At 52.0% G+C, this 21,972-nt stretch overlaps 1 pseudogene; it reads left to right on the top strand.

Annotated features, from left to right (window-relative positions):
- LOC103628481 (elongation of fatty acids protein 3-like) overlaps positions 1-18,096 on the top strand; it is a 72,537-nt pseudogene extending 54,441 nt beyond the window's left edge.
- The last annotated feature ends 3,876 nt before the right edge of the window (positions 18,097-21,972 follow it).

The raw sequence follows: 21,972 nt of genomic DNA, 5'->3' as shown, positions 1-21,972 counted from the left end.
CTGGCCCAGGACAGAAGAAGCCAAACCGCCGCGCGCAGAGCGCACAACAGCCCAGCAGTTACAAGCATTCCTCCACTATCGCCCGGACCAGCGGGTGAAAGGGCGGACCGCCATGCAGGCGGCATGCAACCGCACCAAGGGGGCGCACCCTTTCGACTTCAACGCGTCCAACATGGAGGCCCAGGCCCACACGTCATGTAACCGGCACGCCGGTTACTACGTGCGAGAAACTGCACCACCACTCGCGCCAGTACCGCGCCTCCTTGACTGCGGAACCGGTGCCGTGACTCGAGGCGACCCTGCGCATGACCCGACAGTGCCAACCGAGCACATCGGTCACGGGTCAGTCAGCCGCGGGAGAAGGCGCGATGGTCAATACGGCCAGAAATGAGCCGGCAGTAATGGCGGTGGCAGGCGGGCGGAAGCAGTAGTCAAGTCGTCAGCAAGCTCACGCCCCCTCCTGGGACAGCGAGAGAACCCTCTCCCACGGCGTGAAGACGACACGCCCGTGTTCCGTTCCTCGAACGGCTCGCGCACGCACAACGGCTGCCCCGCGAACCACTCGTCCCATCGCATTAACTCTGCGGCGGGACAGGCGGCACCTTTGGCAGGCAAAGTAGGCGACGCTTCACCTCCGCCATAATGACCGCGTCAAAAAAAGGTGCGCCACGTCATTCGATTTCGTATCCTTTTCCACTTCCTCTTTCTCTCTCTTGCCAAGGGACCGGGAAAGGGGATACTCCGAAAGGGATCCTTCTCCGCAAAGGAAGCGGGCCCCGAGCCCCCCTACTGATCAGAGGTTCGAAAGCTAGCCCCTCGGAAGGGTTCAACGGCCGTCTCAGAGCACTCGGGCTCCGCGCCCACTACTGGTCAGAGGTTCGAAGGCTGGCCCCTCGGAAGGGTTCAACGGCTGCCTCAGGCCACTCGGGCTCCGCGCCCACTACTGATCAGGGGTTCGTAGGCTGGCCCCCGAAGGGTTCGACAGCCGCCTCAGAGCACGCAGAGCGAGGGATGACCCTGGGTACGTTCGATACATAACCAAGGCTCGGGCTACGCTCCCGAGGTACCCTAGGACATTTCCGAGACCGACGCGAACGATTTTGTAACGGAATCCCACCAGAGGGAGGCATCGAGCCCTCGGACCCCGTCAAAAGGGGACCGGGTCCGGCGAATCACCCACAGGTACTTTTGGAGCGCGCCTCCGGGCCACTAGCCGACCCCTAACGAATGGGGCACGGACGTCCACTCGGATTACCCGTTAGCAACTCACTGGAGACACCATGTTCGGCGCCCTCCGAGGGCAACATGGCGCTTTCCCCCCTCCTCCTTGCGGAAAGGCGACGCAGGGGCATATGAAAAAAGCCGAGTCTGTCCTTGACCGTCCTCTCGCTTTGTGCAGAGGCTCGGGGGCTGCTCTCGTAAACCCGGCTCCGGCCAAACCGTTGACAGCGTCAACATACCAGCCCGAGAACTTGGGACCTGACTAAGCACCCGGGCAACGACCAGTTCGCATGAGGGAACAACCAAACCGGCCGAGCCATCACGAAAGGCACTAAGACCTCGAAGGAGTCAAAACACTCCTCCCAGGCCTCGGGGGCTACACCCGCGGGTGCGCTCGCGCGCACCCACCGGAACGAAATGCAACCGAGAAAGGTCGGTCCCCTTGCAAAAAAGTGCGACAAAAGCCTCCAAGCGAGTGCCAACACTCCCTTTGAGGCTCGGGGGCTACTGTCGGGGACCATAATTAGGGGTACCCCCAAGACTCCTAATCTCAGCTGGTAAACCCCATCAGCACAAAGCTGCGAAGGCCTGATGGGCGCGATTCAAGCCAAGGCTCCGCTCAAAGGACACGATCCCGCCTCGCCCGAGCCCGACCTCGGGCAAAGACAGCCGACCCCGGAAGATTCACGCCTCGCCCGAGGATCCCCTCAAGCAACGGACGCACCGTCGACTCGCCCGAGGCACAGCTCGGGTAGTGTGGGGGATAGATATCCCCTGGGTCCACTAAAGAAGTAAAAGGCCTCACGAAGGGCCCAATAATTCGTAAGGTCATTCTTTCGTGGGCCTAGGGAAGGGCAACCAATAAAGAAGACGTGGGACTGATTAGTGCAAGCACAGGCGGCCCACAACGTCGAACGAATGAATCACAAACAGAGACCCGGCTTTCCCGCGCTGAAGCCCCCATGCAACGGAGCCATGCGAGGATAAGTCGGTGGAGGTTACGTAAGGATAAACTCAAGAGGTTCACTATCTTTCAGCTACTTGTTGTTATCGTATCACATGTAATGCTCCACGGCCGAGTATATAAGGCCTAGGGGGCACCCCTTCAGATCGATCGACCCTGTTCTACTTAGCCACCCACAAAAACTCTCTGCGCCCTCTATCCAGAGAATCCTCTTGTAACCACGCTCATATACTCACCAGGACGTAGGGTGTTACGCACTTCTAAGCGGCCCGAACCTGCAAATCTTGTCCATTGTCCTCCGTGCGATCGGCACGAACCATTTTGCTACAGTCGTCGACACCGTCCTACTCCTAAAAACACCTTGAGGGGCAACCCCGGGTGTGCGGTCGGACCCAAAACACCGACAGCTGGCGCGCCAGGTAGGGGGTGTGTCGACGATCCAAGCTAGCTCAATGGCTGTCACCTTCCACAGCAAGATCACCATGCGTCCCGGATCCACATTCTGCTTCGGGACAATCTCATCCGTGGCGGACGGAGAAGGAATTCTACACCGCCTCGCGGATCTGCCGGAACAGAAATCTCCTCCAACAAACTCCGAAAATGCTGGAAAAACCCTACCTCCGGTTCTTCGGAACAAGATCGTCTCCGGGGAGGCTGGAGCTAGAGTCTCGCTGACCCGGAAGACTCCGCTGTCTACTTCCCCGACGAAAGAATGGACACAGGTCATGAGAAGGAAGGAGATCAGGGAGAAGCCAGTCGTTCTTCCCGTTCCTCCAACCTCAAAGGAGAACGGAAAGAGAGTCGCCGCGGCAGCAACACCGTTCTACCCCGACGTCCTCTTCATCGGGAGGGCAGAGTCGCCCGCCGTCTCCGATGATGAACCGACCGCGCCCGGAGAAGAACCACCTCAGCGAGAATCCCGCCGACGAAGGAACCGACGCAGGAACGTTCGACGACATCACGCAGCTGGAGAACGGGATCCGGAGCAACCCGTCTCGCGAGACGAGGTCTCAGAGATAGGAGAAACTCCGGAAGAACGCGTCTTCAGGGAACGAAGGAACTCCCGACGACGTGATCGCCGTCGGACTCAGGAGCAAGCCGAGCAAGACGCAAGGCAACGACGCGAGAATCCGCTCTTCGGGCGCAACTTGAACCCTGACTTCGCCCGAGCTATGAACACGCCGAGCGAGGTCGGAGGCGTTCTAGCCCGGATAGCTGACGGACTTCCTCGGACCCCCGACGCCGAGGGATACCGGTGCCTGTTCACTCAGGCAGCCAACCATCTTCTACCGCTCGCTCACCCGCCGAACGATCTGCGACACGCCATCAACAGTCGCCGAGACGCGCGAAGCTCTATCAATGCTTCGCGCGAACGGCGGCACGAGAACGAAATTCGCCGTCGGGAGGAGTATGATCGAGATCATGGCTTCCCGACTCAAAGCCAGGCCACCCGAACTGAGTCGGCAACAGCTTCAACTGGTGGAACCACCCGGGGACGGTCGAGGAACCACCACCGCCACTCCCCTCCCCGGGACAGACGACATCCTCGACGACAGGAGGACACGTGCGGAGTATCTGCCCTTACTCCGCGCCTTAGGGCCATCCAATGGCCTCCCAACTTCAAGGTATCCAACGTCGACAAATATGAACCTAAGCAGGATCCAGGGGGCTGGTTGGCCGTCTACACCACCGCTGCTCGGGCTGCCGGGGCATCTGAGGACGTCATGACTGCGTATCTGCCCATCGTCCTCGGGCAAGACGCGCTGCAGTGGCTACGACATCTACCCCGACACTGCATCGACGACTGGGGAGACTTCAGTCGACGTTTCACCGCCAACTTCCAGTCTCTCTCCGACAAGCCAGCGCAACCATGGGACCTCAAATCCATCAAGCGCCGAGGGGATGAGACTCTCCGGTCATACCTTAAAAGGTTCCAGACCATGAGAAACCGCATCCCCGAGGTCACGGAGGCGGCCGTGATCGAGGACTTCTACAGAGGATCTAACGACTCGGTTTTCGTCCGAGCCATACTGCAAAAGGCGCCGACTACCTCCGAGGAGCTGTTCCGGGAAGCCGACCTCTACATCACCGCTGACGAGCGGGCTCAGGACCTCATCGGAGGAGCAAAGCCCACACCGGCGGCACCACGACGCGACGCGAACCAGCCGCCCGACAAGCGCTGGGAGAAGAGGCCTCGCGAAGAGGTACACGCCGCCGGACCACCCGCCTCTCGTGCCCGAGGAGGACCTCGTGGAGGCGAACGCACGCTGGACGACATCCTCGACGCCCAGTGCCCGTACCACAAGGATATGCGCCACACTCTCCGCAACTGTCGGGATTTCAAGCACTCCGCCGGGCATGGCCGACCCTTCCAACCTCTACCACCTCCTCCGCCGAGGGGAGGACCAGATGAACCATGACAGCCCCATCAGCCGGAGGAGGGGGGAGGAGGAGCATTCCCGCGCGTTGACAGGGAGGTCAACGTCATCTTCGGTGGACATGGGTCGCAGGAGAACAAGAGACAACAAAAGCTCAACGATCGCCAGATACTGGTGGCGACCACCGGCCCTCCCGCCCCGTACCGGTGGTCGGAGCACCCAATCACGTTCACTCGGGAGGATCAATGGCTCAACTTCGACCACCCGGGCAAATATCCGCTCCTTGTCGATCCGGTGATCCGAGAGAGTCGGGTGAAGAAGGTGTTAGTGGACGGGGGGAGCAGCATCAACGTCACCTTCCCCCGTACACTCCAAGGCTTGGGAGTTCACCTCAAAGAGCTCCACGAGTCAGACACCCCTTTCTTCGGCATCGTGCCGACGGAAGGGGAATACCCGCTGGGCCACATCTACATGCCGGTCACCTTCGGGACTCCGGATAACTACAGAACCGAGTTCCTGAGGTTCGAGGTGGCGAACTTCGACTGCGGGTACAACGCCATCATCGGGAGGCCAGGGCTGGCCAAGTTCATGGCCATCCCACACTATACGTACATGATACTGAAGATGCCAGGACCACAAGGAATCATAACTGTGCGTGCCGACTTCCAAGGCGCCGCAGAATGTTTCCGAGTGGCCATCCAAGCAGCCCTCACCACCAAACCGTCAACGGTTCCTTCTACACCGGCGAACTCTAAGCCTGAAGAAGACCTCGCCGTGCCGGCAAACGAAGCTCAGGCCGCGACCTCTATGCGGCCGACTGAGGACACCAAGCGGATCAACCTGGGGTTCGCTGATGAGCGCAAGACGACCATCATCAGCTCCAGTTTGAGCGACAAATAGGAAAGCGCGCTCGTCCAGTTCCTGCAAGATAACCGAGACGTATTCGCATGGCAACCTGCGGATATGCCGGGAGTCCCGAGGGAATTGGCCGAGCACAAATTGAAAGTCTATCCTCAGGCGAGGCCGATCCGGCAAAAGCTGCGTCGTTTTACGCCCGACAAGAGAGAGGCCATTCGTACCGAGTTAGCTCGCTTGGTCGCGGCCGGATTTATTAGAGAAGTATTACACCCCGAGTGGTTAGCCAACCCTGTTCTTGTACTCAAAAAGAATAAAGTGGATTGGCGCATGTGCGTCGACTATACTGATCTCAACAAACACTGTCCGAAGGATCCCTTCGGGCTCCCGAGGATAGATCAGGTGGTGGATTCCACCGCTGGATGTTCGATGCTGTCTTTCTTAGATTGCTATTCCGGGTATCATCAGATTAGTTTGGCAAAAGAAGACGAGGAAAAAACGGCGTTCATCACCCCGTTTGGTGCTTTCTGTTATACCTCCATGCCGTTCGGCCTCAAAAACGCTGGAGCGACTTATCAGAGAGCTATTCAAACATGCTTAGCCGATCACTGGGGCAAGCGTGTGGAGGCTTACGTAGACGACGTGGTGATTAAAACGGAGAGTCCAGAAAACATCATTGAAGATTTACAGCTGGTTTTCAATAGCCTAAGAAGATATAGATGGAAGCTCAATCCTGAGAAATGCGTCTTCGGGGTACCAGCAGGAAAGTTACTCGGATTTATTGTCAGCCACAGGGGAATTGAAGCTAATCCAGATAAGATTGAAGCTATCATGAAGATGGAGGCTCCTCGATCGCAAAAGAAGGTTCAGCGACTCACTGGATGTATGGCAGCCCTGAGCAGATTCATATCCAGGCTGGGAGAAAAAGGTTTGCCATTTTATAAACTGCTGAAGAAGGTGGATAAGTTTCAATGGACTTCAGAAGCACAAGAAGCTCTAGACGCACTGAAGAAATTCCTGACAACACCACCAGTATTGAAACCGCCCCGGCGAGCTACGCCGACTCAGCCAGCTGAAGATTTGCTGCTATATATCTCTTGCACGACTCACGTGGTAAGCACTGCGTTGGTAGTCGAGCGAGTGGAAGAAGGGCATGCCTACCCAGTACAACATCCCGTCTACTTCATCAGTGAGGTTCTAGGCCCATCGAAGAAAAAGTATCCTCAAGTTCAGAAGCTATTATATGCAGTACTTCTAACTGCCCGCAAGCTGCGCCACTACTTTGACGACCACAAAGTCATAGTAGTTACTGGTTTTCCAATAGGGGACATTCTTCATAACAGGGAAGCCATTGGCCGAATAGCCAAGTGGGCTTGCGAGTTGGGGTCCCATGATATCGAGTTCCGACCTCGCACTGCCATCAAAACTCAAGCACTGGTCGACTTCGTATCAGAGTGGACAGAACAGCAAGTGCCGGATAGTCCAGAAACCGCAGAAGTATGGCGAATGTATTTTGATGGCTCGCTGAAGCTGCAGGGAGCAGGAGCAGGAATTCTCTTCACTGCACCTGGAGGCGAACACCTCAAGTACGCTCTCCAATTGCTATTCCCGGCCTCTAACAACGCAGCCGAGTATGAAGCTTTGATACACGGATTAAACATCGCCATATCGCTGGGTGTCAAGAGACTGATGGTGTACGGAGATTCTCTGGTAGTCATCAGTCAGATAAACAAGGAATGTGATTGTTCAAGTGATTCAATGGGAAGATACTGCGCCGCCGTCCGAAAGCTAGAAGATAAATTCGAAGGTCTGGAGTTCCATCATATAGAAAGAGATCGGAACACGGCGGCTGATGTACTGTCCAAGCTCGGATCCGGTCGGACTCAAGTCCCGCCCAGGGTCTTCGTGCAAGAAATCCTTCAGCCGAGCATCTCGACGGATCAAATAGAAGAGTGCAACATCATAGATCAACCCGAGTCAGACTCTGATGACTGGAGGCAACCGATTATTAAGTATATCAAGAATGAAGAAGAACCAGATGACAAGAACTCGGCAGAGCGCATTGCCAGACAATCAGCTCACTATACACTCATTGGGGAGATATTATACAGGAGGGGCGCGTCAGGCGTCCTCATGAAGTGCGTTCTCCCATCCACCGGGAAGCAACTTCTGGAGGAAGTCCATGCTGGGCAGTGCGGAGTACATGCAGCATCCAGAACATTAGTCGGGAAGGTTTTCAGGTCAGGATTCTATTGGCCGACGGCGAAGAATGATGCAGCCGAGCTAGTTCAGAGATGCGAAGCTTGCCAATACCTGTCAAAACAACAGCACATGCCAGCACAGCAGCTACAAACCATACCAGTAACTTGGCCTTTCGCATGCTGGGGATTGGACATGATTGGACCTTTCAAGAAAGCTCAAGGAGGATACACCCATGTATTGGTGGCAATTGACAAGTTCACTAAATGGATAGAGTTTCAGCCCATTGCCTCCTTAACCTCTGCTAAAGCCGTGGAGTTCATACAAAGCATAATATTCAGATTTGGGATACCGAACAATATCATCACTGACTTGGGATCCAACTTCACCAGTTCAGAATTCTTTGACTTCTGCGAGCAAAAAAGCATTCAGATCAAGTATGCATCTGTAGCCCATCCGAGAGCCAACGGGCAGGTTGAGCGAGCCAACAGAATGATATTGGAGGCACTTAGAAAAAGGGTCTTTGATAAAAATGAAAAATTCGCAGGAAAATGGATAAGAGAATTGCCTTATGTTGTTTGGAGCTTGAGAACTCAACCTAGTCGGGCCCTGCATGGAAACACTCCTTTCTTTATGGTCTATGGGTCGGAGGCAGTGCTACCCGCTGATCTCAAGTTTGGGGCGCCAAGATTGATCTTCGAAAGCATAGCAGAAGCCGAAGCCACTAGGCTGGAGGATATTGACGTACTCGAGGAAGAACGACTGAATACGGTGATTCAATCAGCACGATACCAGCAGACTCTAAGGCGCTACCATGACAAAGCTGTGCGGCAACGTTTCTTTTCGATGGGAGACCTCGTCCTCCGCCGAATTCTAACGGGGGAGGGACGGCACAAGTTATCACCCTTATGGGAAGGACCTTTCATAGTGGCAGAAGTCACTCGTCCCGGATCATATCGCCTCACCCAAATGGATGGCACGGAAGTTGGGAACTCCTGGAACATAGAGCACCTCCGAAAGTTCTACCCCTAGCTGTATTTCAAAACAGCCAAAGCGACCATGTATTCTGTATAATGGAAATACGTCATCAATAAAGAGAGACTTCAAAGATACTTGGCTCATTTATGATTGACTCGCACGCTTACTTAACTCGGGGTGACCACTATGCCCCACAAACGGAGCAATCGGCTTAAGTCGGCAACGACTTAAGGCGGTGCAACATGCTCACGCTTACTTAACTCGGGGTGACCACTATGCCCCACAAACGGAGCAATCGGCTTAAGTCGGCAACGACTTAAGGCGGTGCAACATGCTCACGCTTACTTAACTCGGGGTGACCACTATGCCCTACAAACGGAGCAATCGACTTAAGTCGGCAACGACTTAAGGCGGTGCAACATGCTCACGCTTACTTAACTCGGGGCGACCACTATGCCCTACGAACGGAGCAATCGACTTAAGTCGGCAACGACTTAAGGCGGTGCGACATGCTCACGCTTACTTAACTCGGGGTGACCACTATGCCCCACAAACGGAGCAATCGGCTTAAGTCGGCAACGACTTAAGGCGGTGCAACATGCTCACGCTTACTTAACTCGGGGCGACCATTATGCCCTACGAACGGAGCAATCGACTTAAGTCGGCAACGACTTAAGGCGGTGCGACATGCTCACGCTTACTTAACTCGGGGTGACCACTATGCCCTACAAACGGAGCAATCGACTTAAGTCGGCAACGACTTAAGGCGGTGCAACATGCTCACGCTTACTTAACTCGGGGTGACCACTATGCCCTACAAACGGAGCAATCGACTTAAGTCGGCAACGACTTAAGGCGGTGTAACATGCTTACGCTTACTTTACCTAGGGCGATCACTAAACCCTACTAACGGAAGTTACCGGCTAAAAGTCATTGACGGCTTAAACCGGTATAGCATACTCGCGCTTATGCAGTTCAGGGGATGATTTCCATATCCCACAAACAAACTTCACAATCATCATGCAGCGTTACCACAAACTTGCAAACTAATAAATTCTGATACGACAAGAAAAGAAATCATAACATTCGGATGATAAGCTGATGTCCTCTAAATGAATGCTTGCTCATACTAACCGCGTGCTCGCGGCACGCAAAGTGTTTCTCTATTTTCCAATATCTTTCTCAGGAACGACCGATGAAGAAGGGCGAATCGAAGAATCAGGGGCGGCACGCACATCAGCTTTTATATCTTCAGGAACTACCACTCCGGGCCTCCTCATCAAGATTCGCCCCGCTCGAATAGCCTTGTCCATGGCTTTATCGCGCTGGGTTTTGAGAGTAGCAGCAGTCTCTTCAGCGGTTTTAGCGGCCAGCTGAGCAGTTTCTAACTCCCGGGCAATGGTTTTCTTGGAAGCTCGGAGTTCCTTGATGGTGGCATCCTTTGCTGATAGCAACTGTGTAAGGCGGGCCACTTTGTCCGAAGATTCTTGCAGTTGACGGCGCTGATTGTCAAGCTCCTCCATCGTAAAACGGTGGCTCCTCTCCAAGATGGTCAGCGAGTTACTGGAATCTCGGTACAATCTGTCCAAGTTGTCGCGAGAAGCAGCAAGGATACGTTTTTCTTCCTACAAGCAAAAATCAAACTCGTTCAGAATCCAAGAGCACGATAAGGCGAAGCACAGGTTCGTAAGCTACCTTCTCAGAGTCAAGCTGAGCATGAAGAGAAGAACTCAGAGCGCTGGCATCATCCAAAGCCGCAGAGACCTGACTCAACTCGATCTGACTTTGAGAATACTTCTCCTCGAAGTCAGCGCATCGTCGAGCCATTTCAGCTTGATCTTGAGAGTGTTTTTCTTCAAGAACTGTGATCTGCCGAGTCATCCCTATCAAGAGGTATTCAAACAAAGTGAGGTCAGAAGGTAAAACAACCTACGGGCAAGAACAAAGAAGAAGAAGAAAGGACACTGACCAGCATTGGTGGCCTCCAACTCGGATACACGACCCCGAAGCAACACCGGATTCCAACGCTCAAGAGATGAAGCCACCTCCGGGATGGAAGCACCCTGCGATTTCAGCTGGCCGACCATTCCATCCACCAAAGCCTGATAAGAAGAGCGGATGAGCATAATGGCAACAATTCATGCAACATAAAGATCAAACTAAAGCACAGCACAGCACCTGGAGGTTGGAGAAAAGCGAAGGGATCCCCCAGTCAGGAGAAATCAGCTGATGACCAGGTGCCAGACCACCACTCGAAGCAGCTTGCAGCAGACCGGCAGGAACGAGCTCAGTACATTCAGCAGAGCTTAACGCCAGACCAGTGGGGATGCTGCCCTCCAAAGCGACCCCCTGATCTGGAGTTTGAGCCACCATCATGCCGCCAGAGTGTGGAGGTGAACCCACATGAACATCCATGGAAGTGCAGGAGGGAGACCTCGCTCGGACACCCTCGGGGGCTGGGTCAAGGTTGGCACTGCCCACTTGAGCCGGGTCACCCCCGGCAACACCCTCGGGGGCTGGGTAGTGGCCTACGCTCCTCACCTGAGCTGAGTCCTCCCCGGCGACACCCTCGGGGGCTGGGCACATGTCAGCACTATTCAAAGGATCCCAGCTCTCTGCCGTGACCACCTCTAAGGTCGACGGGCCTTCAGCTACTACCACAGGATCAGGACGATCCAAGTCATCATCCCGGCCCTCGAGATCGTGCTCTAAGGTCGACGAGGCACGGGACGACCTCAACCCAGCATCTGGCACGGCTGCACAAGTTTCTGTCGCATCAGCGTCTGCAGGTTCCAACAGCAAGTTCTCAGGGACCATATCCTCTAGAGCTCGATCAAAATTGGCCATGGACAGTTCTTGCAGACCAATAAGAGCAGACAAAGCAGGAGAAGGAACCCCACTACTACCACCGCTAGCGACGAACTGCCGACTGTTTTTCCGAGTTAATGGAGTTTCATTCTCTTCCTCCTCATCTTCCACAGCAACAGCACAAACAGCATCCTCATTGGGGTCAGCAGCAGGCGGAGCACACCCATTGGGTTCAATGTCAGCAAGGCCAGTTGCAGTCATTTCTTCAGCAGCAGGAGCTAAGGTGCTGGCATCCTCATCAAAGCTAGACACTCGCCGGAGGCGTCTTCTTTTCTTCTTCTGCTCATCAGCAGAAGGCTCGGGCTGACTGGTTCGGCTGGGACGCCTCGGGCGAGTACTGACAGGCTTCGAGACATCCAAGGTCACATCAACCTCTGGAAGCGGCACCACCGCCAATGTACCATCAGGAACAGTATCAGATGAATCCTCAGCTAGCAGATCGAGCATGTCATTTATGTCTGCGTCACTAGGGTTCAGGGGCACTTCAAAATAAATCTGCCGTTCATCATCAGGTATCTCCCCGAGCGAAGCAACTAAGGAACGGACCTCCTCAGCAGAAGGTCGCACTCTAAGACCCAAATTGCTATCTGTCACGGGCGGATTGGACACAAAAAGAGTGAAATCTTTGGGAGAAGGCAGGTTCCAAGCCGAGTATGCCACTGGAGCTCCAACGTTTGAAACTTTACCCCTGAGGATCATCTCGAGTCGGCTCACCAAATCAACAGAAGGAATTCTCCTATTAGTAACTCGGGTTGAGTCGGCCAGCCCTCGGTAAAGATATGCCGGATGGGCCCTGCCCTTCAGCGGCTGAATATTCTTGAAAACAAAATCTGTGACCACGGCTTCGGCAGTCAGACCTCTCTCTTTCAGTAATCCAACTTCAGTAAGCAACACGCCCGCCTCGGCTACTTCTTGGTCCGTGGGAGATTCAGTCCAACTCGGAGTACGAACGTCTGCTTGTCTCCCTGAGCGGGAAGGTAGAGAATTTCCATAATTATCCATTATAAACCACTCCAGACGCCAACCTTTAATGCTGTCTTTGAGGGGTATCTCGAGATACTCGGTCTTCCGCCCCCGGCGCATCTCTAAACTGGCACCCCCGACCAATTGATGTTGCCCCCCGGCCATCCCAGGACGGCAGTGATACAGATACTTCCACAAGCCAAAATGCGGCAGCACGCCAAGATAAGCTTCGCAAAGGTGAACGAAAATAGAGATTTGGAGAATGGAGTTAGGGTTCAAGTGAGTCAGGTTGATGTGATAAAAATCAAGGATACCACGGAAAAAAGGAGATATGGGAAGGCCGAGGCCGCGAAGAAGGAAAGGAGTGTACACCACTGACTCGTGGGTATCTTCGGTTGGGACAGTGGTCCCGTGGCAAGAACGCCAAGAATAGAGTTCCCGTGGAGGGAGAACCCCGATGGAGACAAGGCGGAGAAGCTCAACTTCAGAAATCACAGACATATGGTTACCTGCGAAGGGTAACTGACTGTTGGGATCGATGGCGGGGATCACTGCAGCAGACGAGTTCGCGGTCTTCCTCTTGGGCGCCATCTTGCTTCTCGCCGGCGAAACAGAGCAGGAGGCGAGTGGCAGAGAAGCCTCAGATGCGGAAATGCAAGAACTAGGGCACGGAAAGCAAAGGCGGCTGAAAGCGCGACTCTTAAGGGATATTCTTGAGCCAGATACCTTTTCAAAAGTGCCCAGTCACCACCCGGCGGTCATCTCCGAAATCCTAGCATGCCACTTGGATATCTAACAGTTATTTCCAAGAAAGCCGATGAGCCACCTCATCACTCGGCCATTTTCCTCAAAGTAACTTGAGAAGCTGGCTATCACTCGGCGCTGCCTCTAAAACGCCGACCACGTGTTCAATCGCTCGGCATTACTTCTAAAATGCCGACGCCGACCTTCAATCACTCGGCGCTGCCTCTAAAACGCCGACCACGTGTTCAATCGCTCGGCATTACTTCTAAAATGCCGACGCCGACCTTCAATCGCTCGGCGCTGCCTCTAAAACGCCGACCACGTGTTCAATCGCTCGGCATTACTTCTAAAATGCCGACGCCGACCTTCAATCACTCGGCGCTGCCTCTAAAACGCCGATCACGTGTTCAATCGCTCGGCATTACTTCTAAAATGCCGATGCCGACCTTCAAATCACTTGGCGCTGCCTCTAAAACGCCGACCACGTGTTCAAACGCTCAGCATTACTTCTAAAATGCTGACGCCGATATTCTATCACTCGGCGTTATTTCTAAAATGCCGGCCCTGTATTTTGTCGCTTGGCATTACCTCTAAAATGCCGATGCCGACCTTCTATCATTCGGTATTGCCTCTAAAACGCTGGTCTTGTGTTCGATTGCTCAGTGCTACTTCTAAAACGCTGATGTCAATCTTCACGTCGCTCGACGCTGTTTCTACTATATCAAAAGAATCAGTTCAACATTCAGCAAAAGCAGTGGCAAGTCATCAAAGAAAGGGGATAAACGATATACTTCATTAAAGGGAAGCTGACGAGCTTACAAACCAACTCCTTATGAGTTGGTACTTCCCTAATTCTACTCTACATTACTACTACTACTAAACTACAATATACTACTCTACATTACCACTACTACTAAATTACACTAATTACTACTACGTTATTCTAGCTATACTAAACTATACTAATATCTAAGAAAACCAGTGGCGTCTAGCCACTGGCCCTGCCCCTGCCGCCGCCGCCGCCCTTGGTGCTGCCCCTGCTGCTGCCCTTGGTGCTGCCCCTGCTGTCGCCCTTGGTGCTGTCCCTGCCGCCGTCGCCGCCGCCCCTGCCACTGTCGTCGCCGTCGTCATCGTCGTCGTCGTCGTCGTCGTCTTCACCCTCGTCGCCGCCGTCCGAGTCCTCCTCATCCGAGGAGTACTCCGACTCATCCGAGCCTTCGAGCCCGGCGCGCTCGACAGCTCGGATGTACGTCCAGACCTCCGCGGCTATCCCCTGGGAGTCGTCCGAGTCATCAGACGACGCCGGGGGAGAGACGGGAGCCGGAGACCCCTCGGGCTCGGAGGAGAACTCCTCCTCCGAGTATTCCGAGTCACCAAACTCCTCCGATGGAGGAGTCGGTTCACGCTTGCGCTTGTTGTTCTTGCCCATGGTTGAAGCTTTGGGAGAGAAGAAAGGGAAGAGGCAGTAAGGAGCAGCGAAGAGATGTGAAGAAACCAGAGAAGCAAAGGGGTTATTTATAGAAGGGAAAGGCAACCGCTCACTTCTAACCGCGGTCATTGAACAGTCGCAAGGCATTCAATAAGCACTTCCACCCACCCGAAGACACGTCAGACGGTGGACGCCGTTTCATGCAACACTACACCTCTTCAGTTTCGCGGAGAAGCAACCTTGGCCAAATTGCCACACCAACCGACCATATCGCAGGAGCATTTAATGCAAGGATCGCCTGACATATTATCCTGACGCGCGCTCTTCAGTCGACAGGGCCAAAGTGACCGCAGTCACTTTGCCGCTCCACTGACCGACCTGACAGGAATACAGCGTCGCCTGCCCTGCTCCGACTGCCGTGCCACTCGCTAGAGTGAGGTCGACAGCGGCTAAGTCCAGCCTCGGGCGACATAGGAAGCTCCACCTCTTCCGACCCCAGGGTTCCTCCCCCGTCTTGGCCTCGGAAGATGGACTTCGCCTCGCCCGACCCCAGGGCTCGGACTCAACCTCGACCTCGGAGGAATCGCCACCTCGCCCAAACTCGGGCCCGGACCGACCACGTCGCCAGGGGGGCCATCATTACCCTGCCCCTAGCTAGCTCAGGCTACGGGGAACAAGACCGGCGTCCTATCTGGCTCGCCCCAGTAAACAAGTAATGATGACACCCCACACGCTCCATGACGACGGCAGCTCCCAGCCCCTTACGTCAGCAAGGAGACGTCAGCAAGGATCCGACAGCCCCGACAGCTGTACTTCCGCAAGGCTCCAGCTCTCCTCCGACGGCCACGACATCACATGAACAGGGCAGCAACACCTCTCCGACAGCCACGACGGCATGTACATAGGGCACTAGCTCCTCTCTGCTAGACACGTTAGCACATTGCTACACCCCCCATTGTACACCTGGGCCCTCTCCTTACGTCTATAAAAGGAAGGTCCCGGGCTCTCGTACAGAAGGTTGGTCACGCGGGAGAACGGGCCGACGCATAAGTCTCTCGCTCTCTCTCTCTCTCCCACGCGAACGCTTGTAACCCCCTACTGCAAGCGCATCCGCCCTGGGCGCAGGACAACACGAAGGCCGCGGGTTCCCTTTTGCTGTTTTCCCCCTCTGTGTTCCGTCTCGCGCCGACCCATCTGGGCTGGGACACGCAGCGACAATTTACTCGTCGGTCCAGGGACCCCCCGGGGTCGAAACGCCGACAAAGATGAAGATACTGTTGGAGCTAACATTGCAGAGACTTATGATGGTGATGAAGAGGTTCTTGGTACAACAGCGACCGAGACCTATAAGGCCTTGATTGTGCAACGAGCTTTGAGTACCACGGCTAGTGACGACGATAACAGACAGCGCCACAACCTTTTCAACATGTTCCTCATCGTCAAGGACTGCCGTGTACATACCATCATTGACGGTGGTAGCTGCAACAACTTGGTGAACGTTGAGGTGGTCAAGAAGCTTGGCTTGACCACACGAGAGCATCCCCACTCTTATCACATTCAATGGTTTAACAACAGCGGTAAGTTCAAGGTAACAAAAACAGCAAGGGTGCATTTTTCTATTGGCTCTTACCATGACTTTGCTGATTTCGATGTGGTGACTATGGATGCTTGCTCTCTTTTACTGGGATGTCCTTGGGAGTTTGATACTGATGCTATTCACCATGGTAGATCTAATAAATATACTTTCATGCATAAGGGAAAGAAAATTGTGTTGCTTCCTATGACTCCCACTGAGATTGTCCACTTTGAACATGAGAAAAAGACTAATGCTAAGCAAAAAGGTGTTTTGAACTCTGAAAATCAGCAACCTATTAAGTTAAAAACTCCTACTTTGCTAGCCACTAAATCTGATCTTGATGAGTTACATGCCTCTCTTGGACTTTGCTATGCCTTAGTGTGCAAAAATGCTTTCTATTCCATTGATGATACATCTATTGTCTTGCCACATGCTATTGCTAACCTTTTGCAAGAGTATATGGATGTGTTTCCCTCTGAGATACCCCCTGGATTTCCACCTGTGCGAGGCATTGAGCACAAGATTGATTTAATTCCAAGGGCGAGCTTGCCCAACCGTGCTGCCTACAGGACCAACCCCAAGGAGACTAAGGAGATTCAGCGCCAGGTCCAGGACCTTCTGGACCGCGGGTACATTCGTGAGAGCCTTAGTCCTTGTTCTGTTCCTGTTCTTTTGGTTCCTAAGAAAGATGGCACTTGGCGCATGTGTGTTGATTGTAGAGCCATTAATAACATCACAATTCGGTACAGATATCCTATTCCTAGATTGGATGACATGCTTGATGAATTAAGTGGTTCTATTGTTTTCTCTAAATTTGACTTGCGTAGTGGATACCACCAGATTCGTATGTCTTTAGGTGATGAATGGAAAACTGCATTTAAAACTAAGTTCGGTCTTTATGAGTGGTTAGTCATGCCTTTTGGGTTAACTAATGCGCCTAGCACTTTCATGCGATTGATGAACGAGGTTTTACGTGCTTTCATTGATAAATTTGTGGTGGTATATTTTGATGATATTCTTATCTATAGTAAGTCTCATGATGATCATATTGAACATTTACGTGTTGTTTTTTATGTTTTGCGTGATGCACGTTTATTTGGTAACCTTGAGAAGTGCACCTTCAACACCGATTGTGTGTCTTTTCTTGGATATGTTGTGACATCGCAGGGGATTGAGATGGATGAGGCAAAAATTGTTGCCATCACGAGCTGGCCACTTCCAACCAAGGTCACGCAGGTTCGAAGTTTTCTTGGTCTTGCAGGATTCTACAGGTGATTTGTGCGGGATTTCAGCACCATTGTAGCACCTCTCCACGAGTTGACAAAGAATGGAGTGCCGTTTTGTTGGGGACCATCACAACAACAAGCTTTTGATGCCCTCAAGTCGAAGCTCACACAAGCACCACTGCTGCAACTTCCTGATTTTGACAAGACATTCGAGCTCGAGTGTGATGCGAGCGGCATTGGGATTGGAGGAGTGCTCATTCAAGGAGGTAAACCTGTTGCTTTCTTTAGTGAAAAATTGCATGGTCCAACTCTGAATTATTCTACATATGACAAAGAATTATATGCTTTAGTACGAGTTTTACAAACTTGGCAACATTATCTATGGTCTAAAGAATTTGTCATACATTCGGATCATGAATCTTTGAAGTATCTTAAGGGACAATCTAATCTAAACACATGACATGCTAAATGGATTGAATTCATAGAATCATTTCCTTACATTATTAAGCATAAAAAGGAAAGGATAATGTAATTGCTGATGCCTTATCTAGACGTTATACTATGTTGTCCCAACTTAATCATAAAATATTTGGTTTGGAGACTATAAAGGAATTATATGCTGCTGATTTGGACTTTAAAGATGATTTTGAAAATTGCAGAGAGGGAAGAACGTGGCAAAAATTTATGCTGCGTGAAGGCCTTCTCTACCGTGCTAACAAGTTGTGTGTTCCAGCTAGCTCCGCTCGTCTTCTACTCTTGCTGGAAGCACATGGAGGTGGCTTCATGGGACATTTTGGTGTTAAGAAGACCGAGGATGTGTTGTTTACTCATTTCTATTGGCCTCGAATGTGGTGTGATGTTGAGTGCTACGTCTCTCGTTGCACCACGTGCAATAAAGCTAAGTCCCGACTTAACCCCCATGGTCTTTATTTGCCTCTTCATGTTCCTCGTGCACCTTGGGAGGATATTTCTATGGATTTTGTTTTGGGATTGCCTAGAACAAAGAGGGGGAGTGATAGTATTTTTGTCATTGTCGATCGTTTTTCAAAGATGGCACATTTTATACCCTGTCACAAAACTGATAATGCTTCACATATTGCTGATTTGTTCTTCACTGAGATTGTGCGTTTGCATGGTGTGCCAAATACTATTGTTTCTGATTGGGATGCTAAGTTTTTAAGTCATTTTTGGAGAACTTTGTGGTTTAAATTGGGAACAAAGTTGTTGTTTTCTACTACTTGTCATCCCCAAACTGACGGGCAAACAGAGGTTGTTAATCGCACTTTATCTACCATGTTGCGGGCTATTTTGAAGGATAATTTGAGGTTGTGGGAGGAATGTTTGCCACATATTGAGTTTGCTTATAACAGATCGATTCATTCCACAACCAAGCTTAGTCCATTTATGGTAGTTTATGGTTTTAATCCTCATGCCCCAATTGATTTGCTACCTTTACCACCTTCTAAAATAGTGAACTTGGATGCTACACAACGTTCTGAATTCATTCTTAAGTTACATGAAACAACTAAGTTGCAAATTGAAAAGATGAATGAAAAGTATCGTATTGCTGCTAATAAAGGCAGGAAGGAAATGAAATTGGAACCTGGTGACTTGGTGTGGGTTCTTTTGAGAAAGGATAGGTTTCCTGATTTGAGAAAGTCTAAACTTATGCCACAAGCTATAGGTCCTTATAAAGTTCTTGCAAAAATTAATGATAATGCATATACACTTGAGTTGCTGCCAAATTTTGGGGTTAGTCCCACTTTTAACATTTCAGATTTGAAGCCATATATGGGTGACGAAGATGAGACCGAGTTGAGGATGACTCCAATTCAAGAGGAGGAGGATGATGAGGACATCACTTCTATACATACAATGAATGGACCGATAACACGATCACGTGCACGACAGCTAAATCTCCAGGTACGTTCTACCCTAGTCAATTGTGTTTCAGAGCTTACGCTTGGGACCATGGATGTTTTGATGATTAGGAACCTTGGAGAGGACCAGCAAGGACTTGGGAAAGGCCTAGGTGTTGAGGAGGAGCAGCAAGGGCACCCACAACAGGAAGGAGATCAAGTCCGACTCGGCTGCGGCTCCATCTCGGGTTCCAGGACCAGTCTGCACTAAAATGGACGCCCAAGATGCATCCGGACTCTGATTGCGACAGACTTAATATGGTTGGAAAGATAAGGAGATTATCTAACCAACCCAACTGGTTCCACCCTAAAATTCGTCCGGAGTCAACGGGAATCGTCGAAACAAGTCAGCATTTAGATTCTGTTTTGGTGCTGCGACACCGTCTGTTGGGCCGTTGGGCCGTGTATCGCGTCGAAGCCCATTAGGGGCGAGTCCAGGGGTCACGCACGCCCTAATACTCTATTTATTCAGCAGCCGCCGCCATGTTAGGTTTGGGTTTTGCTTAGATCAATTCTGTCATCGAACAGTATCGCCGTTATCGGTTTGTGAGACCCCATCCCGTAATCAATACAATTTTGGTTGCGTTTCTTTCATGTTCTTGCTTGTGTTCTTGATTGCGCTTGCAGGGATAAGCCTTTGTGGCAAGGTCATTCATGTGTCACGGGTGATAACCAATGAAGCTGTGGTGTAGTGATTGCGAGGAACCGTTCGCTCGAAGCCTTGGATCATCAACGTCGAGATCTCCACTCAATCAAGTTATCGTATCTCACGGAAGATCGGGCCGCGTCTACTATCATCGCGCTTCTAGATTTCCCTCAGGCCTGGCGCCTTCACCGAGGAAGAGGAACGTCTGGTCCGAGCAATGGATGCGGAAGTCGTCAAAGCCAGCGCGCGTCATGTCGGCCCAAAGCGCGGCGCCGCGCTTCCAGATGCGGTAGGTGTCAGAGGGCGCGATGCGGCCGATGAACAGGATGACGGAGGACTCAAAGTGGAAGGAGATCTCCATGTAGAAGTCATGGATGCGGGAGATTAGGAGGCAGAGAAGGAGGGGCGACGGATGGAGGAGGAGACATGAGGTGAAGGGCAAGCAGTAGTGCACCGGCACCGCTTCGCTAGCGTGGGAGGGAGATGGACCTACAGGTGGGATTCTGTGGAGGGTGGAGGTGGGCACCTCCTCACCTTGCTCGAAGGCGATCCTAGCACCATGGCGTCGGGGGTGGCGCGAGTGGACGAGGACAAGAGGAGGAGGCAGAGGAGGAGAGCGAAGGTCGCAACCATTGCGGGGTGTGAAAAGGTCGACGGGGACAGGCCACCAAACACAGATCTGTCTTGACCCAAGAGACGATGGCACGAGGTGTGTGTGGGGGAGGGTGCGGAGCGGTTTTGCAGGGGTGGGGGGAAAGACGCGGCGGCGAAGATCGCGGGCGAGGCGGGGCATGCGAGTCCACCAGACAGGCTCGCGAGGGCGTGTGCAGGCGTTGGTGTCACGGAGCTCAGGCGGATTTTTTGGCATTGACTGCGCGGGGCTGGCGGGGCACCTGGCAGAGACATGGTGAAGCAACTGGTGGACGCCTACAATACCAACTTAAGGTGTAGTAGAGATTGATACCTTTGGCTTGCTCGAAGGTGAAGACGCGAGAGAGTGATTACAATTCAGCGTGAACAGAACGGGGTTACTGTTCATCTATTTATAGGCATGTGACGCAGCCTGGGTGAAATTACATTCATGACCCCTCAATATTTATCTATAGTCAACCTAGATTATCAAGGTCTATCAGGTCTTTTCTTCTTCTGCTTGACTTGAACCAAAACCGATGGTAGCTTCGACATTTGTCAACGTTGCTTTAACGCGTGGCCTTCATCTTGAGAACCTTCGGCAAAGGAAGGGAAGACTTCTGTATCATTTTGCCGAAGGTATTTGTGTCTTGAGGACCTTCGGCGGGAAAGAAGACCTCCAATAGACACTAAAATCTGAATCTTAGTCATCTTATCGAAATGCATATTGCAACAACTCCTGATCTAACACCTTTGTCTTAACTTTCCTCGAGGACGAGCAAAGGTCTAAGCTTGAGGTGTTGACGGCCATTATTTCATGATCATGACCATCAACTAATCATAAGGATGAAGAAAACTTAATGGAAAAGTGAATAATATTACTACTAAGTGAGTACCACAAGCTATGTTGAAGTATTTGGATGTAGTTGATAAAATGTAGCAAAAAGGGAGTGAAATTAGAAAATAATTGAAGACAATGGCCAAAGTAGTGGAGGACATAGCCACCTAGTCATGTGATGGTCGCCTGACACCTCTATGGCCGACCGGACAGGGGGAGCCACCCGGCCACCCCACTTGGCCAATTCCTCTCCAATCTTGTCTTGCATATCTGTCATGATGGGAACATCACAACTTGGACGTGTTGACACATGGATGCCATGTATTTGAGCTAGAAGAATAACACCTCATCAATCCATGAGAAAAGATCTAAGGGCCAAAGAAGAATCAACCTTCTGATCTAATGGTGGATGACTCCAACTGCCAAACCGACATCAAACCGACTTGGAGAAGGCTTATGCATCACTCGATGAGGAATGGAGAGAGAAGGGTGGCCTCCCGGCCAATGACATTACCGACCCGCTAAGTGTAGGCCACCC

The sequence above is a fragment of the Zea mays genome, chromosome 5, assembly GCF_902167145.1.
Source record: "Zea mays cultivar B73 chromosome 5, Zm-B73-REFERENCE-NAM-5.0, whole genome shotgun sequence".
Taxonomy (NCBI): domain Eukaryota; kingdom Viridiplantae; phylum Streptophyta; class Magnoliopsida; order Poales; family Poaceae; genus Zea; species Zea mays.
The sequence above is the reverse complement of the archived record's forward strand: the minus strand, read 5'-3'. Positions and strand labels throughout refer to the sequence as shown.